This window comes from Phyllobates terribilis, unplaced genomic scaffold (genome assembly GCF_046119375.1).
Source record: "Phyllobates terribilis strain yellow unplaced genomic scaffold, ASM4611937v1 Scaffold_693__1_contigs__length_808095, whole genome shotgun sequence".
Classification (NCBI taxonomy): Eukaryota; Metazoa; Chordata; class Amphibia; order Anura; family Dendrobatidae; genus Phyllobates; species Phyllobates terribilis.
The window spans coordinates 213608-234015 of record NW_027363453.1 but is presented as its reverse complement, the minus strand read 5'-3'; the positions used below and the strand labels follow the sequence as shown (position 1 = coordinate 234015).

At 43.5% G+C, this 20408-nt stretch overlaps 9 non-coding genes and 3 pseudogenes across 9 annotated transcripts; all 12 read left to right on the top strand.

Annotated features, from left to right (window-relative positions):
* The first annotated feature begins 217 nt into the window (after nt 1-217).
* On the top strand, nt 218-397 carry LOC141236376 (U2 spliceosomal RNA; annotated as a pseudogene).
* A 1112-nt stretch (nt 398-1509) lies between these two features.
* LOC141235931 (U2 spliceosomal RNA) lies at nt 1510-1700 on the top strand. Its single transcript, XR_012301634.1, has one exon. It is a non-coding gene; the product is annotated as a U2 spliceosomal RNA (small nuclear RNA).
* A 1112-nt stretch (nt 1701-2812) lies between these two features.
* On the top strand, nt 2813-3003 carry LOC141235930 (U2 spliceosomal RNA). Its single transcript, XR_012301632.1, has one exon. It is a non-coding gene; the product is annotated as a U2 spliceosomal RNA (small nuclear RNA).
* Nucleotides 3004-5599: 2596 nt separating this feature from the next.
* Nucleotides 5600-5785, top strand: LOC141236369 (U2 spliceosomal RNA). The gene has a single exon (XR_012302041.1). It is a non-coding gene; the product is annotated as a U2 spliceosomal RNA (small nuclear RNA).
* Nucleotides 5786-6897: 1112 nt separating this feature from the next.
* LOC141235929 (U2 spliceosomal RNA) lies at nt 6898-7088 on the top strand. Its single transcript, XR_012301631.1, has one exon. It is a non-coding gene; the product is annotated as a U2 spliceosomal RNA (small nuclear RNA).
* Nucleotides 7089-8200: 1112 nt separating this feature from the next.
* On the top strand, nt 8201-8391 carry LOC141235927 (U2 spliceosomal RNA). Its single transcript, XR_012301629.1, has one exon. It is a non-coding gene; the product is annotated as a U2 spliceosomal RNA (small nuclear RNA).
* A 6387-nt stretch (nt 8392-14778) lies between these two features.
* Nucleotides 14779-14965, top strand: LOC141236342 (U2 spliceosomal RNA). Its single transcript, XR_012302022.1, has one exon. It is a non-coding gene; the product is annotated as a U2 spliceosomal RNA (small nuclear RNA).
* A 1112-nt stretch (nt 14966-16077) lies between these two features.
* On the top strand, nt 16078-16193 carry LOC141235856 (U2 spliceosomal RNA; annotated as a pseudogene).
* Nucleotides 16194-16717: 524 nt separating this feature from the next.
* LOC141236327 (U2 spliceosomal RNA) lies at nt 16718-16899 on the top strand. Its single transcript, XR_012302012.1, has one exon. It is a non-coding gene; the product is annotated as a U2 spliceosomal RNA (small nuclear RNA).
* Nucleotides 16900-18011: 1112 nt separating this feature from the next.
* LOC141235855 (U2 spliceosomal RNA) lies at nt 18012-18127 on the top strand (annotated as a pseudogene).
* Nucleotides 18128-18651: 524 nt separating this feature from the next.
* Nucleotides 18652-18833, top strand: LOC141236326 (U2 spliceosomal RNA). Its single transcript, XR_012302011.1, has one exon. It is a non-coding gene; the product is annotated as a U2 spliceosomal RNA (small nuclear RNA).
* A 1112-nt stretch (nt 18834-19945) lies between these two features.
* Nucleotides 19946-20136, top strand: LOC141235926 (U2 spliceosomal RNA). Its single transcript, XR_012301628.1, has one exon. It is a non-coding gene; the product is annotated as a U2 spliceosomal RNA (small nuclear RNA).
* The last annotated feature ends 272 nt before the right edge of the window (nt 20137-20408 follow it).

Below are 20408 nucleotides of genomic sequence, written 5' to 3'. Positions count from 1 at the left end.
GGGCAGGTATTGGGGGTAAGATTGGGTCGCCTCTGGCTCCGGCTGGAGGTGGCTATTTGTCCCTGTTCCTCGCTGTGGCCTTCTGGCTCGGAGGGACGGGGAATGGTTTGGGGGACCCTTCTCCTTTTGGAGAGGGTTTCAAGAAGATCAGCATCCTAGTGCACTTTTTTTGTGGCACTTGTCACTTTTTTAAGCGCACTCGGGTTTTGTACATGAATTCGGGCTTTCGAAAAAAAAAAAAAAAAAATCTGTTCTTAGTTTAATATCTGATACGTCCCCTATCTGGGGACCATATATTAAATGGATTTTTAGAACAGGGAGATGGAAAAAGAGCTTGCTCTGTCCACTCCACGCATTGACCTGGTATTGCAGTATCTCCAGGACCGGTGCACCCCTTCTTTAATGCAGTTTCTAAAATCAGAAAGAATTGAATTCAATGTTTTTTGTTCATTTTGCTTGTTTGTCGGATTTTGGGATGGACTCTTTGGCTTTGCTTTTCTTCTCCTCATTGGATTTTTCATGTTCAAAGTTGCAGAAGCCAGATTACAAGCTCATTTTGGTTCAACTTCAGCAACTGTGCATTGCATTGCCATGTAATGTAATGCAATGCTATCTTTCTAGCTCTCCCTTTTTACTTCCTTTTGGATAAACAGACATATTAGGCAAGCATTTTGGAGCTTTCACCTAAATAACTACAGGTGGTGAGATAAGCTGCACAATATAATTGACCTTTCAGTATATTGTTGCACACACACCATCTATTTAGCAAATGCCCTTGTTATCAACAGCAGCCTTTTAAACTCACCTGAGCTAACAGGTATGTGCGCTGGTTACTCTGCTGCACTTAAAATTTCTTTTTTGGTTTGCTACAATGCCTTTTCTGAAACGCTGTCTCCCTCTGCTGGAACACTGACTTCTTTCATTTAATGCCTGCAGACTATAAAAGAGAACCCAACCCAAAAAGTTTGGTTGATTAGTCTGTGGCATTCTGTTAAACTGTTGCTTATGGCGGTCTCTGTGAGCTTCTCAGCGACATTCAGCCAGCCAGGTATCCTGCCTGCAGTAGATGGAATGTGGCAATGGAACGCTGGCTGCGCGTGTCATAATAGGCTCTGAGCCTTTATATACCTGCGCACAGCAGCAGCCACCTTCAGTCTGCTGCTGGACAGCCAGCAGCAGCAGCAGGAGAGGTAAGTAATCAGCAGCCCTCCTGCTAAGGGTAGAATGCTGCTCGTTCCACCCCACCCCCCGCCTTAATTGGTTCTCCTCCCTTCCAACGGTGTTGAGGCGGGTGGGAACAGCAGGGGGTGAAGGTGCTGTGTTTAAAGAGGTGGAGTTATGCAGATCTAAAACGCGTGGATTGCAGCAGCAGCAAGCCGAAAAGTGCAGGCATGTAAGGGATCTAGAGGTTGACAACATGTCTTCTTAACGGGAGTCCAGGAGCTCATCTCCACAAATGGACTTTTCAGGATCCTTGGGTGGCTCCGTAGTTCGAAACCAATTCTGGTTATCGCTTCTCGGCCTTTTGGCTAAGATCAAGTGTAGTATCTGTTCTTATCAGTTTAATATCTGATACGTCCCCTATCTGGGGACCATATATTAAATGGATTTTTAGAACAGGGAGATGGAAAAAGAGCTTGCTCTGTCCACTCCACGCATTGACCTGGTATTGCAGTATCTCCAGGACCGGTGCACCCCTTCTTTAATGCAGTTTCTAAAATCAGAAAGAATTGAATTCAATGTTTTTTGTTCATTTTGCTTGTTTGTCGGATTTTGGGATGGACTCTTTTGCTTTGCTTTTCTTCTCCTCATTGGATTTTTCATGTTCAAAGTTGCAGAAGCCAGATTACAAGCTCATTTTGGTTCAACTTCAGCAACTGTGCATTGCATTGCCATGTAATGTAATGCAATGCTATCTTTCTAGCTCTCCCTTTTTACTTCCTTTTGGATAAACAGACATATTAGGCAAGCATTTTGGAGCTTTCACCTAAATAACTACAGGTGGTGAGATAAGCTGCACAATATAATTGACCTTTCAGTATATTGTTGCACACACACCATCTATTTAGCAAATGGCCTTGTTATCAACAGCAGCCTTTTAAACTCACCTGAGCTAACAGGTATGTGCGCTGGTTACTCTGCTGCGCTTAAAATTTCTTTTTTGGTTTGCTACAATGCCTTTTCTGAAACGTTGTCTCCCTCTGCTGGAACACTGACTTCTTTCATTTAATGCCTGCAGACTATAAAAGAGAACCCAACCCAAAAAGTTTGGTTGATTAGTCTGTGGCATTCTGTTAAACTGTTGCTTATGGCGGTCTCTGTGAGCTTCTCAGCGACATTCAGCCAGCCAGGTATCCTGCCTGCAGTAGATGGAATGTGGCAGTGGAACGCTGGCTGCGCGTGTCATAATAGGCTCTGAGCCTTTATATACCTGCGCACAGCAGCAGCCACCTTCAGTCTGCTGCTGGACAGCCAGCAGCAGCAGCAGGAGAGGTAAGTAATCAGCAGCCCTCCTGCTAAGGGTAGACAGCTGCTCGTTCCACCCCACCCCCCGCCTTAATTGGTTCTCCTCCCTTCCAACGGTGTTGAGGCGGGTGGGAACAGCAGGGGGTGAAGGTGCTGTGTTTAAAGAGGTGGAGTTATGCAGATCTAAAACGCGTGGATTGCAGCAGCAGCAAGCCGAAAAGTGCAGGCATGTAAGGGATCTAGAGGTTGACAACATGTCTTCTTAACGGGAGTCCAGGAGCTCATCTCCACAAATGGACTTTTCAGGATCCTTGGGTGGCTCCGTAGTTCGAAACCAATTCTGGTTATCGCTTCTCGGCCTTTTGGCTAAGATCAAGTGTAGTATCTGTTCTTATCAGTTTAATATCTGATACGTCCCCTATCTGGGGACCATATATTAAATGGATTTTTAGAACAGGGAGATGGAAAAAGAGCTTGCTCTGTCCACTCCACGCATTGACCTGGTATTGCAGTATCTCCAGGACCGGTGCACCCCTTCTTTAATGCAGTTTCTAAAATCAGAAAGAATTGAATTCAATGTTTTTTGTTCATTTTGCTTGTTTGTCGGATTTTGGGATGGACTCTTTGGCTTTGCTTTTCTTCTCCTCATTGGATTTTTCATGTTCAAAGTTGCAGAAGCCAGATTACAAGCTCATTTTGGTTCAACTTCAGCAACTGTGCATTGCATTGCCATGTAATGTAATGCAATGCTATCTTTCTAGCTCTCCCTTTTTACTTCCTTTTGGATAAACAGACATATTAGGCAAGCATTTTGGAGCTTTCACCTAAATAACTACAGGTGGTGAGATAAGCTGCACAATATAATTGACCTTTCAGTATATTGTTGCACACACACCATCTATTTAGCAAATGCCCTTGTTATCAACAGCAGCCTTTTAAACTCACCTGAGCTAACAGGTATGTGCGCTGGTTACTCTGCTGCGCTTAAAATTTCTTTTTTGGTTTGCTACAATGCCTTTTCTGAAACGTTGTCTCCCTCTGCTGGAACACTGACTTCTTTCATTTAATGCCTGCAGACTATAAAAGAGAACCCAACCCAAAAAGTTTGGTTGATTAGTCTGTGGCATTCTGTTAAACTGTTGCTTATGGCGGTCTCTGTGAGCTTCTCAGCGACATTCAGCCAGCCAGGTATCCTGCCTGCAGTAGATGGAATGTGGCAATGGAACGCTGGCTGCGCGTGTCATAATAGGCTCTGAGCCTTTATATACCTGCGCACAGCAGCAGCCACCTTCAGTCTGCTGCTGGACAGCCAGCAGCAGCAGCAGGAGAGGTAAGTAATCAGCAGCCCTCCTGCTAAGGGTAGACAGCTGCTCGTTCCACCCCACCCCCCGCCTTAATTGGTTCTCCTCCCTTCCAACGGTGTTGAGGCGGGTGGGAACAGCAGGGGGTGAAGGTGCTGTGTTTAAAGAGGTGGAGTTATGCAGATCTAAAACGCGTGGATTGCAGCAGCAGCAAGCCGAAAAGTGCAGGCATGTAAGGGATCTAGAGGTTGACAACATGTCTTCTTAACGGGAGTCCAGGAGCTCATCTCCACAAATGGACTTTTCAGGATCCTTGGGTGGCTCCGTAGTTCGAAACCAATTCTGGTTATCGCTTCTCGGCCTTTTGGCTAAGATCAAGTGCAGTGATTTAGCGATTGCTGCCTTGGTTTTGGTTGGAGGTGTCTGGGGTACCTGGCTCGTCGGCCTTGGGGGATCGTCCTTACTTAATTGTGGGGACTTCACCCTCTTGCTGCTATAGGCGTGTCGGCTTAGTCCCCAGACAACGGGAAGCGATCATACTCGCTCCTTCTGTGTGTTGGAGTGGAGATTACGCTCATTCTGTTGGAGAATCATGGCAACAGAGGCGGAGTTGTGGCCGAAGTTGGAGGTTCCAGAACATGCACGTGTGGAGACCGCTTTCCGGATTTTTGTCCGGAGAGACTGTCAGAAGGTTAAGGACTTTCGGTTTATTATGAAGGAGATCATCTTGGGTGTCGCAAAGGTGAAAAAAGAAGACATCGTGGCAGTTATGGATTATCCCCAAAAGGGTGTCTATGACGTGTTTTTTGAGTCTAGGAAGATTTTGGAGAACTATATGGATTCTTTTGATGAATTGAGACATGAGAAGTTTGTTGGAATTCGGTTTCAACGTCACGTATTTAGTAGTGAAAAGATGGTGACAGTGAAGATGTTTTCACCACTGGTTCCAGAAGAGGACATTGTCACGTTTTTGAGTGGTTTTGCCAAGTCTGTAGTATCAAAAGGTAAAGTAATGAATGAATTCGGAGTATGGACGGGAAAGTGGAAATTTTTTGTGGAATTTAACATGAACAAGGATAGGAGTTTTTCCTACCCGCCTCAAAGGTTTAAGCTTGGTAAAGTAAGTGGGAATTTATTCTTTAATGGGATGGATTCCTTTTGTTCAATTTGTGAGGTATATGGTCATAAACGTGAAGACTGTACTGCAGAAAAGTGTTGGAAGTGTAAAGCGGAAGGACATGTTTCTAAATCATGTCCAGTAGAAAGGAATAAGTGTAACCTGTGTATGGAAATTGGGCATAGGTTTAAGGAATGCCCAAAGAGAAAGAGTAATAAGGAGAAGATGGAAAGTGCAAAGGCGGAAAAGAAAGAAAAAAAGAAGACGGTAGAGGTTCAGAGGCAAACAGAAGAGGAGGAAGCTGATAAAGAAATGGACAAAGTTAAAAAAGGAATTGCGGAAATGAAGGGAAGTGGTGTGTGTTTTGAAGCTTTTTTTCCAAAGGTAATCGCAAGTGTGAAGGCAAATAAAGAGAGGTTTTTTGAAACCTATAAGGTGGGAAGGACATGGATAGATTATGTGAATACAAACTTTGAATCTTTCTCGCAAGAGAAAGGACTGTTGGAGTATCTAACATATTATGCGTTGAAGGGAGGAATGCAGTAATGTGTTTTGTTTCCTTCCTCTATATATTATGTGTCTGAGAGGAAATACTGGTTGTTGTTTTGTTTTTTTTGTATATGCATTAAATAATGTTTTTTTGTTTTAAAATGACACGATGATGGATTTGGTCCATCACCGTTTTCAGAAGTATGGAATCGAGATGGTACTTGTAATCTGAGTGTTATGAAAAAAAAAAAAAAAAAAATCTGTTCTTATCAGTTTAATATCTGATACGTCCCCTATCTGGGGACCATATATTAAATGGATTTTTAGAACAGGGAGATGGAAAAAGAGCTTGCTCTGTCCACTCCACGCATTGACCTGGTATTGCAGTATCTCCAGGACCGGTGCACCCCTTCTTTAATGCAGTTTCTAAAATCAGAAAGAATTGAATTCAATGTTTTTTGTTCATTTTGCTTGTTTGTCGGATTTTGGGATGGACTCTTTGGCTTTGCTTTTCTTCTCCTCATTGGATTTTTCATGTTCAAAGTTGCAGAAGCCAGATTACAAGCTCATTTTGGTTCAACTTCAGCAACTGTGCATTGCATTGCCATGTAATGTAATGCAATGCTATCTTTCTAGCTCTCCCTTTTTACTTCCTTTTGGATAAACAGACATATTAGGCAAGCATTTTGGAGCTTTCACCTAAATAACTACAGGTGGTGAGATAAGCTGCACAATATAATTGACCTTTCAGTATATTGTTGCACACACACCATCTATTTAGCAAATGCCCTTGTTATCAACAGCAGCCTTTTAAACTCACCTGAGCTAACAGGTATGTGCGCTGGTTACTCTGCTGCGCTTAAAATTTCTTTTTTGGTTTGCTACAATGCCTTTTCTGAAACGTTGTCTCCCTCTGCTGGAACACTGACTTCTTTCATTTAATGCCTGCAGACTATAAAAGAGAACCCAACCCAAAAAGTTTGGTTGTTTATTCTGTGGCATTCTGTTAAACTGTTGCTTATGGCGGTCTCTGTGAGCTTCTCAGCGACATTCAGCCAGCCAGGTATCCTGCCTGCAGTAGATGGAATGTGGCAATGGAACGCTGGCTGCGCGTGGCATAATAGGCTCTGAGCCTTTATATACCTGCGCACAGCAGCAGCCACCTTCAGTCTGCTGCTGGACAGCCAGCAGCAGCAGCAGGAGAGGTAAGTAATCAGCAGCCCTCCTGCTAAGGGTAGACAGCTGCTCGTTCCACCCCACCCCCCGCCTTAATTGGTTCTCCTCCCTTCCAACGGTGTTGAGGCGGGTGGGAACAGCAGGGGGTGAAGGTGCTGTGTTTAAAGAGGTGGAGTTATGCAGATCTAAAACGCGTGGATTGCAGCAGCAGCAAGCCGAAAAGTGCAGGCATGTAAGGGATCTAGAGGTTGACAACATGTCTTCTTAACGGGAGTCCAGGAGCTCATCTCCACAAATGGACTTTTCAGGATCCTTGGGTGGCTCCGTAGTTCGAAACCAATTCTGGTTATCGCTTCTCGGCCTTTTGGCTAAGATCAAGTGTAGTATCTGTTCTTATCAGTTTAATATCTGATACGTCCCCTATCTGGGGACCATATATTAAATGGATTTTTAGAACAGGGAGATGGAAAAAGAGCTTGCTCTGTCCACTCCACGCATTGACCTGGTATTGCAGTATCTCCAGGACCGGTGCACCCCTTCTTTAATGCAGTTTCTAAAATCAGAAAGAATTGAATTCAATGTTTTTTGTTCATTTTGCTTGTTTGTCGGATTTTGGGATGGACTCTTTGGCTTTGCTTTTCTTCTCCTCATTGGATTTTTCATGTTCAAAGTTGCAGAAGCCAGATTACAAGCTCATTTTGGTTCAACTTCAGCAACTGTGCATTGCATTGCCATGTAATGTAATGCAATGCTATCTTTCTAGCTCTCCCTTTTTACTTCCTTTTGGATAAACAGACATATTAGGCAAGCATTTTGGAGCTTTCACCTAAATAACTACAGGTGGTGAGATAAGCTGCACAATATAATTGACCTTTCAGTATATTGTTGCACACACACCATCTATTTAGCAAATGCCCTTGTTATCAACAGCAGCCTTTTAAACTCACCTGAGCTAACAGGTATGTGCGCTGGTTACTCTGCTGCGCTTAAAATTTATTTTTTGGTTTGCTACAATGCCTTTTCTGAAACGTTGTCTCCCTCTGCTGGAACACTGACTTCTTTCATTTAATGCCTGCAGACTATAAAAGAGAACCCAACCCAAAAAGTTTGGTTGATTAGTCTGTGGCATTCTGTTAAACTGTTGCTTATGGCGGTCTCTGTGAGCTTCTCAGCGACATTCAGCCAGCCAGGTATCCTGCCTGCAGTAGATGGAATGTGGCAATGGAACGCTGGCTGCGCGTGTCATAATAGGCTCTGAGCCTTTATATACCTGCGCACAGCAGCAGCCACCTTCAGTCTGCTGCTGGACAGCCAGCAGCAGCAGCAGGAGAGGTAAGTAATCAGCAGCCCTCCTGCTAAGGGTAGACAGCTGCTCGTTCCACCCCACCCCCCGCCTTAATTGGTTCTCCTCCCTTCCAACGGTGTTGAGGCGGGTGGGAACAGCAGGGGGTGAAGGTGCTGTGTTTAAAGAGGTGGAGTTATGCAGATCTAAAACGCGTGGATTGCAGCAGCAGCAAGCCGAAAAGTGCAGGCATGTAAGGGATCTAGAGGTTGACAACATGTCTTCTTAACGGGAGTCCAGGAGCTCATCTCCACAAATGGACTTTTCAGGATCCTTGGGTGGCTCCGTAGTTCGAAACCAATTCTGGTTATCGCTTCTCGGCCTTTTGGCTAAGATCAAGTGTAGTATCTGTTCTTATCAGTTTAATATCTGATACGTCCCCTATCTGGGGACCATATATTAAATGGATTTTTAGAACAGGGAGATGGAAAAAGAGCTTGCTCTGTCCACTCCACGCATTGACCTGGTATTGCAGTATCTCCAGGACCGGTGCACCCCTTCTTTAATGCAGTTTCTAAAATCAGAAAGAATTGAATTCAATGTTTTTTGTTCATTTTGCTTGTTTGTCGGATTTTGGGATGGACTCTTTGGCTTTGCTTTTCTTCTCCTCATTGGATTTTTCATGTTCAAAGTTGCAGAAGCCAGATTACAAGCTCATTTTGGTTCAACTTCAGCAACTGTGCATTGCATTGCCATGTAATGTAATGCAATGCTATCTTTCTAGCTCTCCCTTTTTACTTCCTTTTGGATAAACAGACATATTAGGCAAGCATTTTGGAGCTTTCACCTAAATAACTACAGGTGGTGAGATAAGCTGCACAATATAATTGACCTTTCAGTATATTGTTGCACACACACCATCTATTTAGCAAATGCCCTTGTTATCAACAGCAGCCTTTTAAACTCACCTGAGCTAACAGGTATGTGCGCTGGTTACTCTGCTGCGCTTAAAATTTCTTTTTTGGTTTGCTACAATGCCTTTTCTGAAACGTTGTCTCCCTCTGCTGGAACACTGACTTCTTTCATTTAATGCCTGCAGACTATAAAAGAGAACCCAACCCAAAAAGTTTGGTTGAATAGTCTGTGGCATTCTGTTAAACTGTTGCTTATGGCGGTCTCTGTGAGCTTCTCAGCGACATTCAGCCAGCCAGGTATCCTGCCTGCAGTAGATGGAATGTGGCAATGGAACGCTGGCTGCGCGTGTCATAATAGGCTCTGAGCCTTTATATACCTGCGCACAGCAGCAGCCACCTTCAGTCTGCTGCTGGACAGCCAGCAGCAGCAGCAGGAGAGGTAAGTAATCAGCAGCCCTCCTGCTAAGGGTAGACAGCTGCTCGTTCCACCCCACCCCCCGCCTTAATTGGTTCTCCTCCCTTCCAACGGTGTTGAGGCGGGTGGGAACAGCAGGGGGTGAAGGTGCTGTGTTTAAAGAGGTGGAGTTATGCAGATCTAAAACGCGTGGATTGCAGCAGCAGCAAGCCGAAAAGTGCAGGCATGTAAGGGATCTAGAGGTTGACAACATGTCTTCTTAACGGGAGTCCAGGAGCTCATCTCCACAAATGGACTTTTCAGGATCCTTGGGTGGCTCCGTAGTTCGAAACCAATTCTGGTTATCGCTTCTCGGCCTTTTGGCTACGATCAAGTGCTTTATTGCAGGAGATTATGTTTGAAGGGCACTCGGGTACCCCTCTCCTTGGCCTGGCAGGATCGTCCACTTTGGTGGACTTAATCTGCTTGCTGCTATTAGGGAGAGGGCTTAGTCCCAGGGTAACGAGTTGCGATCCCCCAGCTTCCAGGTGTTTTTCGCTGCAAGAACACTGGGAGCGCAGATTGCAAGCGGCTGCAATTTGCAACCTTGTTGCGTTTTTCCATGGAGGTTGACCCTAACCTCGTGCCTCTTTATGCGAGGCTAAAAAACTCTATCCGAGTTCACTTCACGGCGGGTGGCTCGGATATGAGGAAATTAGGGTATGTAGTCCAGGACGTGCTCAGGAACCTTCTTGGCGTACAAAGGAATGAAATTCTCTCCATCCAGGATTATCCCAGAAGAGGTGACTATGACATCACATTCACCGGAGAAGGTATTTTTAGAGATGTACTAGAAAAGTTAAAAAAAGTTGAAAATAGTCCTGTTTTGAAAGGGATACAAATTGTTGAGCACGTCCTGGATGAGGTAAGACTGGTTATTGTAAAAATATTTTCGCCCTTTGTTTCTGCTCCAGAAGTAATGTCATTTCTAGCAATTTATTTTAAAAGTGTTAAATGTATTGGGAAGATATTAAACGAATATAACATATGGACATCTAAGTGGAAATTCCTTGTGAAGTGTACAAGAGATCCAAATACACCAGGTGGTATACGGCTCCCCCCTGCCCGTTTCAAAATTGGGCAAACAAATGGGGATTTCTTCTTTTCTGGGATGCCAGTATATTGCAGAAATTGTGGGCGCTATGGTCATTCAAAAGAAAACTGTCATGTATCATGTAGAAATTGTGCTAGTGAAGAACATGAGACAAAAGAATGCCCTAAGGAAAAGAAATGCAGTTTTTTGCCAGACTCCAGGTCACTTTTATTTTTCTTGCCCTCACAGATTTCGGGAAGATGAGCAAAAGGGGAAGTCCAAGACGTCCGACCAAGGACCAAAAGATCAGACCACCCCTCAGGAGGAGGAACAACAACCTGGAGCCTCTGGAGACAATAAGGGCGTACCAAATAGTGAAGTGTCTCCAGAGTCTATGACAGGTAAAATACCAAATCCCAAAACCTGGCTGCAGGACCTGCGGGAGTCCAAAAGGAGGGCTGAGAAGGAGCAGAAGGGCACTACTGGTAAGGTCAAAAGGGACCGGCAAAAGGCCGACACAGAAGCCCATGCCCAGTCTGGGTCTCCTAGGGCTGAGGGCGCTGAGTGGATAAAGGTGGGTCCTAAGAAAAAGAAAAAGGGTGGTTCGGAGGAGGCAGCAGGAGGTGAACAGATGGACACTTCTCCAGAAGGGGACGTGGACGCTGGACCCTCAGGGGTTTCGGTCTCCGCTGCTACAGGTGGGGACCGGGATCTTGCTGCCTCTGAAGAGTCAGAGGCTCTGCCTTGTGCGCAACCTCCTCCTATAGGACGACCTTCTACAGGTCAAACAGGGGCGGCGGAACCCCTCGGGGACCCACCTGATGAGGAACTGCAGGGCCAGCCAATGGAGACCCAGCGGGTTCTGCCAGCCAGCCCTCCGAGCTATGCCAGTGTAGCGTCGGGTTTATATAAATGTGGTAATCTTTCCTCCTCCACGGAGACTCTCGTGACGATACTATCAGATGAGGAGGGAGGCGCAAGCCCAGTGGTCTGATCAGGTTCATCGGACAGGTAAATCCGTTGCTCTTAGTTACCTAAGTAAAATTTCTACATTTTCTAATGATGGCTGAACTCAAAGGTATTTCCCTCAACGTGAGAGGCATAAAATCTAACACGAGAAGAACTGCTCTTTTTAATTTTTTTACGTGTTTTACTGCATCTGTATTTTTTCTGCAAGAATGTAATATCCCACATGAAATGTCATATCAAAAATATAAAGATGAGTGGAAGTGTGGGCCATCTGTCTGGTCCGGATCGAATGCTGCAGGATCAGCGGGTGTAGCCATACTTTTTAAAGGGAACGTTTTAATTGATTTTATTCAGGAAATTTTACCAGGTCGTATTTTATTAGTGAAAGCTTTTATTGATGGTATTAGATGGCAGTTTTTACATTTTTATGGATCCCCAGAGAAAAATGAAAGAGCCGAAATGCTTGATCTTTTACCATTATTTATTAATAACTCTGAACCTTTTATCTTAGCAGGGGATTTTAATTGTGTTTTAAAAGGTGAAAACCGGCGCTCCAGCTCTGTAAGCAGGAACTACGATAAAACCTCAGGTATGCTACATGATATAGTCAAAGATGCTAAATTGATAGACATATATAAAGAGTGTCATAGTGACAGCCCAGAGGACGCCGGTTTCACTTGGAACAATGCTAATTGTAGCTCTAGGATTGATTTTATTTTTGGTTCAGATAAAACAATACCTGCCAAATGTGAAGTTTTAACTAATATATTTTCAGACCATAAACTTTTATCCTTTACCATAAAAGTAAATGACAACAAAAAATGTGGTAAGAAAAGCTGGAAAATGAACGTATCCCTTTTAACCGACCCGCAGATTTTATCAGATTTTATTGAGTTTTATAGGAAATGTAGAAAAGGGAAAAAAACAAATGAGACTATGAGTGTATGGTGGGATAGAATGAAAGTAAAAATAAAAGACTTTTTTATTAAAAAGAGTATATGTAGAGCCAAAGAAAAATATGAAGAATATAGAATTTTAAATACCCGCCTACAAACATTATTTAAGCTCAGAGACAATGGGATAGATGTACAACTTGATATTTCAAACTTAAAAGAAGAGATTTCAAAATGGCTAGAACAAAAAGGAAAAGAGATAATTTTTCGTTCTAGAGTACAACATATAGAAGAAAATGAAAAGTGTTCCAGATATTTTTTTAGGAAAAATAAAAAAGAAAAAGTGATAATTGACCATATAGATGGTGAGAATAATATAAAAAATATGCTGGGTAAAATTGAGGGTTTTTTTTCTAATCTTTTTAATGGAAAAAATATAGATAATAAATTAATGGATGATTCGCTGCAAGGACTAACAGCTGTTTTAGATCCCGCATCCCAAGAGTTTTTATCCCAAGTTTTAACGGAACAAGAAGTGTTAAAAACTATTAAAAGTTTTAAAACTGGAAAGGTCCCTGGTCCTGATGGCATCCCAATAGAATTTTATGTATGTTTTTATGATATTTTAAAAGATGATTTGTTTTATTTGTTTACTGAGGTTTTTAATAATAAGGTTTTATTAAATTCCTGGAAGAAAGGTGAAGTCTCCCTCCTATACAAAAAAGGTGATAAATCAAAATTAGAAAACTGGAGACCAATAACACTTTTAAATTGTGACTATAAAATAATGGCTAAAATTTGTGCAAATCGTCTAAAAGAAGTCATCAGCAAAGTTATTCATTCTAATCAAGTGTGTGGGGTGCCGGGGCGCAGTATATGGGACAATCTGAATTTAGTGAAAGACTGTATTGAGGATGTGAAAGACAGAAAGGGGAAAATGGCGATTTTATCTATTGATTTTGAAAAAGCATTTGACCGTGTCTCACACTTTTATCTTTTTAAAGTTTTAGAGAAAATGGGCATACCAGAAGGGTTTTTACTATCGCTTAAAGCATTTTACAAGGATTGTACAAGTAAGATTTTAGTGAATGGTTTTAAGACACAAGAGGTATTTTTACAGTCAGGGGTGAAACAGGGATGCCCTCTGTCCCCCCTACTGTTTATCTGTGCACTGGAACCAATGTTATGTGCAATACGCCAATATAAACAGATATGCGGTGTCCCTCTGCCTGGAAGCGGTGGTTTGGAGGCCAAGGTTGTAGGCTACATGGATGACGTGGCGGTCTTGTGTACAGATGCACCATCACTTACGGCCACTCTCCATCAAGTGCAATCCTTTTGTCTAGCTTCTGGTTTTAAAATCAATTTTAATAAGTGTAACATTTTAAGTGTTGGGGGGATGATTTTACGTGATGTACCAATTAATGTCTCCAAATCCATTTCCATTTTAGGTATATCATTCACTGAAAATAATGATGGTTATAATAGTTGGGAAACAGTTACACAGAAAGTAAATACGAAAATATGTATGTGGAACATGAGGAGACTTACAATGGAGGGTAAAGTATTGGTTTTAAAGATGGTGATTTTACCTCTTTTATTGTATCTTAGCATGGTTTTCCCCCCGCCTGTTAATGTTTTAAAAAAGATAACCAAAACCTGTTTTACCTTCTTTTGGAACTCAAAAATGGAAAAGCTGAAAAGAGAAATCGTGATGAAATCAAAAGTAAAAGGTGGTAAAGATTTTCCAGATTTTAATAGGTTTCTTTTAATCCATCTGTTCGTTTACTGTTTTAATGCCCTTTTTAAGAATCACTATTGGTCCTTTTTTATGCGTTTTAATACAGGATTTTTTATGAGAAAGTTTGCATGGTATGAAGTTAATATATCTGTGCCCCATGCTTTTAATTTGTCGACGCATTATGAGATTTTAAGGAAAATAGTGTCCGATTTTAATTTAGGGACTAAGAAAATAGAGGAATTAAGAAATAGCAAGAAACTAATTAAAGAAATACGTAAAAGTGAGGAAATATGTAATGTTGACAGATATGATGATGACAAATCTATGTCTATCTGAAAATGATTAACGGTTTTTATCTTTTTAATGAACAGAGAGATCTGGCTTGGAGTTGCACGCACCGCTGTCTTCCTTGCCGGGCATTCCAATACAGAAGAGGATTTGTTAGGTCTGCCATCTGCCCAAGAGCCGGATGCCAAGAAGAGGAAACGGTGGAACATCTATTATGGACATGTAATTTTGCAAAGGATTTCTGGAGAAGACTGCTCCCCCTACTGGAAAGGGTGGCAGACCTCAAGGACTTTACATATAAAACTGTGCTATACGGACTTATGGAATGCCCCACAATGGACCAGTACACAATGGCTTGGAAGACAGTGAACTGCGCCAAGTCATCTCTCTGGAAAGCGCGCAACATTGCTATTTTTAAACAAGATGTTTTATCAGTGAATGATGTTTTAAGTTTATGTTTATGTGAAATGTATACTTATTATTTAATTGACAAAAAGAAGAATGTACATATTTCCAAAAAATGGCTTGTTGATCAATGGAACCTAATTATTTAAAATCTTTGTATTTTTTTGTTTTGTAAATTTCATTTGTCTTTTAACGTTTGGTATTTGTTTAATTATGCTTGTAATTTGTTAAAGTTTTAATAAACGGTTTTATCCCTCTGCAGAGGATAGCCAAATTAAAAAAAATCTGTTCTTATCAGTTTAATATCTGATACGTCCCCTATCTGGGGACCATATATTAAATGGATTTTTAGAACAGGGAGATGGAAAAAGAGCTTGCTCTGTCCACTCCACGCATTGACCTGGTATTGCAGTATCTCCAGGACCGGTGCACCCCTTCTTTAATGCAGTTTCTAAAATCAGAAAGAATTGAATTCAATGTTTTTTGTTCATTTTGCTTGTTTGTCGGATTTTTTGATGGACTCTTTGGCTTTGCTTTTCTTCTCCTCATTGGATTTTTCATGTTCAAAGTTGCAGAAGCCAGATTACAAGCTCATTTTGGTTCAACTTCAGCAACTGTGCATTGCATTGCCATGTAATGTAATGCAATGCTATCTTTCTAGCTCTCCCTTTTTACTTCCTTTTGGATAAACAGACATATTAGGCAAGCATTTTGGAGCTTTCACCTAAATAACTACAGGTGGTGAGATAAGCTGCACAATATAATTTACCTTTCAGTATATTGTTGCACACACACCATCTATTTAGCAAATGCCCTTGTTATCAACAGCAGCCTTTTAAACTCACCTGAGCTAACAGGTATGTGCGCTGGTTACTCTGCTGCGCTTAAAATTTCTTTTTTGGTTTGCTACAATGCCTTTTCTGAAACGTTGTCTCCCTCTGCTGGAACACTGACTTCTTTCATTTAATGCCTGCAGACTATAAAAGAGAACCCAAGCCAAAAAGTTTGGTTGATTAGTCTGTGGCATTCTGTTAAACTGTTGCTTATGGCGGTCTCTGTGAGCTTCTCAGCGACATTCAGCCAGCCAGGTATCCTGCCTGCAGTAGATGGAATGTGGCAATGGAACGCTGGCTGCGCGTGTCATAATAGGCTCTGAGCCTTTATATACCTGCGCACAGCAGCAGCCACCTTCAGTCTGCTGCTGGACAGCCAGCAGCAGCAGCAGGAGAGGTAAGTAATCAGCAGCCCTCCTGCTAAGGGTAGACAGCTGCTCGTTCCACCCCACCCCCCGCCTTAATTGGTTCTCCTCCCTTCCAACGGTGTTGAGGCGGGTGGGAACAGCAGGGGGTGAAGGTGCTGTGTTTAAAGAGGTGGAGTTATGCAGATCTAAAACGCGTGGATTGCAGCAGCAGCAAGCCGAAAAGTGCAGGCATGTAAGGGATCTAGAGGTTGACAACATGTCTTCTTAACGGGAGTCCAGGAGCTCATCTCCACAAATGGACTTTTCAGGATCCTTGGGTGGCTCCGTAGTTCGAAACCAATTCTGGTTATCGCTTCTCGGCCTTTTGGCTAAGATCAAGTGTAGTATCATTTGAAAAGGCAGTTTTGTCCTTGGGCTGCCCTAGTAAATTGATGCATATTACACACTGGTTTGGTGCACTTGTTAGTACGCCAGGTGGCTCATAGAGTTATCTGATGGAAAACATGACCCTCCAGGATCGAAGTCACTAGTCTGGGTAAGTGTGAGGGCTTTGGAGCAATGTGCTCCAGGAGTAGGCGCCCTGGTGGGAGTCCAAGCTTACTGGGACTGGGAACCCCAGAAAGACTTGGCTTCGTAGCACGCCGCACCTTTGCCAATCATACTTTCTGAGCAACCCCCCCTATTCCTGGCCTCCGGGCTAGGAAGGGGAATTTTTATAAACCCGGTCGGAGGTCCGGTCAGCTTTGGGCTGAGAAACCAACACAGGCTCCAGCTCCACTAGGGTGGCAGCCTAGATGGAAGCTGGGAGCACGAAAACGGCTCTTCTCCGGCTTCGGCTAGGGAGAGCATCGGAGATCCCTGACCCTCGCTGTGGCCTTCTGGCTCGGAGGGATGGGGATGGTTTATTGGGGACCCTCTCCTCCGGGAAGGGTCCACATGAATCCTCGCCTCGTGCGCTGTTTTGGTGTGACTTCGGTCACATTTTTCAGTGCCTTGGATGCAGCTTCAATCAAAAAATCTGTTCTTATCAGTTTAATATCTGATACGTCCCCTATCTGGGGACCATATATTAAATGGATTTTTAGAACAGGGAGATGGAAAAAGAGCTTGCTCTGTCCACTCCACGCATTGACCTGGTATTGCAGTATCTCCAGGACCGGTGCACCCCTTCTTTAATGCAGTTTCTAAAATCAGAAAGAATTGAATTCAATGTTTTTTGTTCATTTTGCTTGTCTGTCGGATTTTGGGATGGACTCTTTGGCTTTGCTTTTCTTCTCCTCATTGGATTTTTCATGTTCAAAGTTGCAGAAGCCAGATTACAAGCTCATTTTGGTTCAACTTCAGCAACTGTGCATTGCATTGCCATGTAATGTAATGCAATGCTATCTTTCTAGCTCTCCCTTTTTACTTCCTTTTGGATAAACAGACATATTAGGCAAGCATTTTGGAGCTTTCACCTAAATAACTACAGGTGGTGAGATAAGCTGCACAATATAATTGACCTTTCAGTATATTGTTGCACACACACCATCTATTTAGCAAATGCCCTTGTTATCAACAGCAGCCTTTTAAACTCACCTGAGCTAACAGGTATGTGCGCTGGTTACTCTGCTGCGCTTAAAATTTCATTTTTGGTTTGCTACAATGCCTTTTCTGAAACGTTGTCTCCCTCTGCTGGAACACTGACTTCTTTCATTTAATGCCTGCAGACTATAAAAGAGAACCCAAGCCAAAAAGTTTGGTTGATTAGTCTGTGGCATTCTGTTAAACTGTTGCTTATGGCGGTCTCTGTGAGCTTCTCAGCGACATTCAGCCAGCCAGGTATCCTGCCTGCAGTAGATGGAATGTGGCAATGGAACGCTGGCTGCGCGTGTCATAATAGGCTCTGAGCCTTTATATACCTGCGCACAGCAGCAGCCACCTTCAGTCTGCTGCTGGACAGCCAGCAGCAGCAGCAGGAGAGGTAAGTAATCAGCAGCCCTCCTGCTAAGGGTAGACAGCTGCTCGTTCCACCCCACCCCCCGCCTTAATTGGTTCTCCTCCCTTCCAACGGTGTTGAGGCGGGTGGGAACAGCAGGGGGTGAAGGTGCTGTGTTTAAAGAGGTGGAGTTATGCAGATCTAAAACGCGTGGATTGCAGCAGCAGCAAGCCGAAAAGTGCAGGCATGTAAGGGATCTAGAGGTTGACAACATGTCTTCTTAACGGGAGTCCAGGAGCTCATTTCCACAAATGGACTTTTCAGGATCCTTGGGTGGCTCCGTAGTTCGAAACCAATTCTGGTTATCGCTTCTCGGCCTTTTGGCTAAGATCAAGTGTAGTATCATTTGAAAAGGCAGTTTTGTCCTTGGGCTGCCCTAGTAAATTGATGCATATTACACACTGGTTTGGTGCACTTGTTAGTACGCCAGGTGGCTCATAGAGTTATCTGATGGAAAACATGGCCCTCCAGGATCGAAGTCACTAGTCTGGGTAAGTGTGAGGGCTTTGGAGCAATGTGCCCCAGGAGTAGGCGCCCTGGTGGGAGTCCAAGCTTACTGGGACTGGGAACCCCAGAAAGACTTGGCTTCGTAGCACGCCGCACCTTTGCCAATCATACTTTCTGAGCAACCCCCCCTATTCCTGGCCTCCGGGCTAGGAAGGGGAATTTTTATAAACCCGGTCGGAGGTCCGGTCAGCTTTGGGCTGAGAAACCAACACAGGCTCCAGCTCCACTAGGGTGGCAGCCTAGATGGAAGCTGGGAGCACGAAAACGGCTCTTCTCCGGCTTCGGCTAGGGAGAGCATCGGAGATCCCTGACCCTCGCTGTGGCCTTCTGGCTCGGAGGGATGGGGATGGTTTATTGGGGACCCTCTCCTCCGGGAAGGGTCCACATGAATCCTCGCCTCGTGCGCTGTTTTGGTGTGACTTCGGTCACATTTTTCAGTGCCTTGGATGCAGCTTCAATCAAAAAATCTGTTCTTATCAGTTTAATATCTGATACGTCCCCTATCTGGGGACCATATATTAAATGGATTTTTAGAACAGGGAGATGGAAAAAGAGCTTGCTCTGTCCACTCCACGCATTGACCTGGTATTGCAGTATCTCCAGGACCGGTGCACCCCTTCTTTAATGCAGTTTCTAAAATCAGAAAGAATTGAATTCAATGTTTTTTGTTCATTTTGCTTGTCTGTCGGATTTTGGGATGGACTCTTTGGCTTTGCTTTTCTTCTCCTCATTGGATTTTTCATGTTCAAAGTTGCAGAAGCCAGATTACAAGCTCATTTTGGTTCAACTTCAGCAACTGTGCATTGCATTGCCATGTAATGTAATGCAATGCTATCTTTCTAGCTCTCCCTTTTTACTTCCTTTTGGATAAACAGACATATTAGGCAAGCATTTTGGAGCTTTCACCTAAATAACTACAGGTGGTGAGATAAGCTGCACAATATAATTGACCTTTCAGTATATTGTTGCACACACACCATCTATTTAGCAAATGCCCTTGTTATCAACAGCAGCCTTTTAAACTCACCTGAGCTAACAGGTATGTGCGCTGGTTACTCTGCTGCGCTTAAAATTTCTTTTTTGGTTTGCTACAATGCCTTTTCTGAAACGTTGTCTCCCTCTGCTGGAACACTGACTTCTTTCATTTAATGCCTGCAGACTATAAAAGAGAACCCAAGCCAAAAAGTTTGGTTGATTAGTCTGTGGCATTCTGTTAAACTGTTGCTTATGGCGGTCTCTGTGAGCTTCTCAGCGACATTCAGCCAGCCAGGTATCCTGCCTGCAGTAGATGGAATGTGGCAATGGAACGCTGGCTGCGCGTGTCATAATAGGCTCTGAGCCTTTATATACCTGCGCACAGCAGCAGCCACCTTCAGTCTGCTGCTGGACAGCCAGCAGCAGCAGCAGAATAGGTAAGTAATCAGCAGCCCTCCTGCTAAGGGTAGACAGCTGCTCGTTCCACCCCACCCCCCGCCTTAATTGGTTCTCCTCCCTTCCAACGGTGTTGAGGCGGGTGGGAACAGCAGGGGGTGAAGGTGCTGTGTTTAAAGAGGTGGAGTTATGCAGATCTAAAACGCGTGGATTGCAGCAGCAGCAAGCTGAAAAGTGCAGGCATGTAAGGGATCTAGAGGTTGACAACATGTCTTCTTAACGGGAGTCCAGGAGCTCATCTCCACAAATGGACTTTTCAGGATCCTTGGGTGGCTCCGTAGTTCGAAACCAATTCTGGTTATCGCTTCTCGGCCTTTTGGCTAAGATCAAGTGTAGTATCTGTTCTTATCAGTTTAATATCTGATACGTCCCCTATCTGGGGACCATATATTAAATGGATTTTTAGAACAGGGAGATGGAAAAAGAGCTTGCTCTGTCCACTCCACGCATTGACCTGGTATTGCAGTATCTCCAGGACCGGTGCACCCCTTCTTTAATGCAGTTTCTAAAATCAGAAAGAATTGAATTCAATGTTTTTTGTTCATTTTGCTTGTTTGTCGGATTTTGGGATGGACTCTTTGGCTTTGCTTTTCTTCTCCTCATTGGATTTTTCATGTTCAAAGTTGCAGAAGCCAGATTACAAGCTCATTTTGGTTCAACTTCAGCAACTGTGCATTGCATTGCCATGTAATGTAATGCAATGCTATCTTTCTAGCTCTCCCTTTTTACTTCCTTTTGGATAAACAGACATATTAGGCAAGCA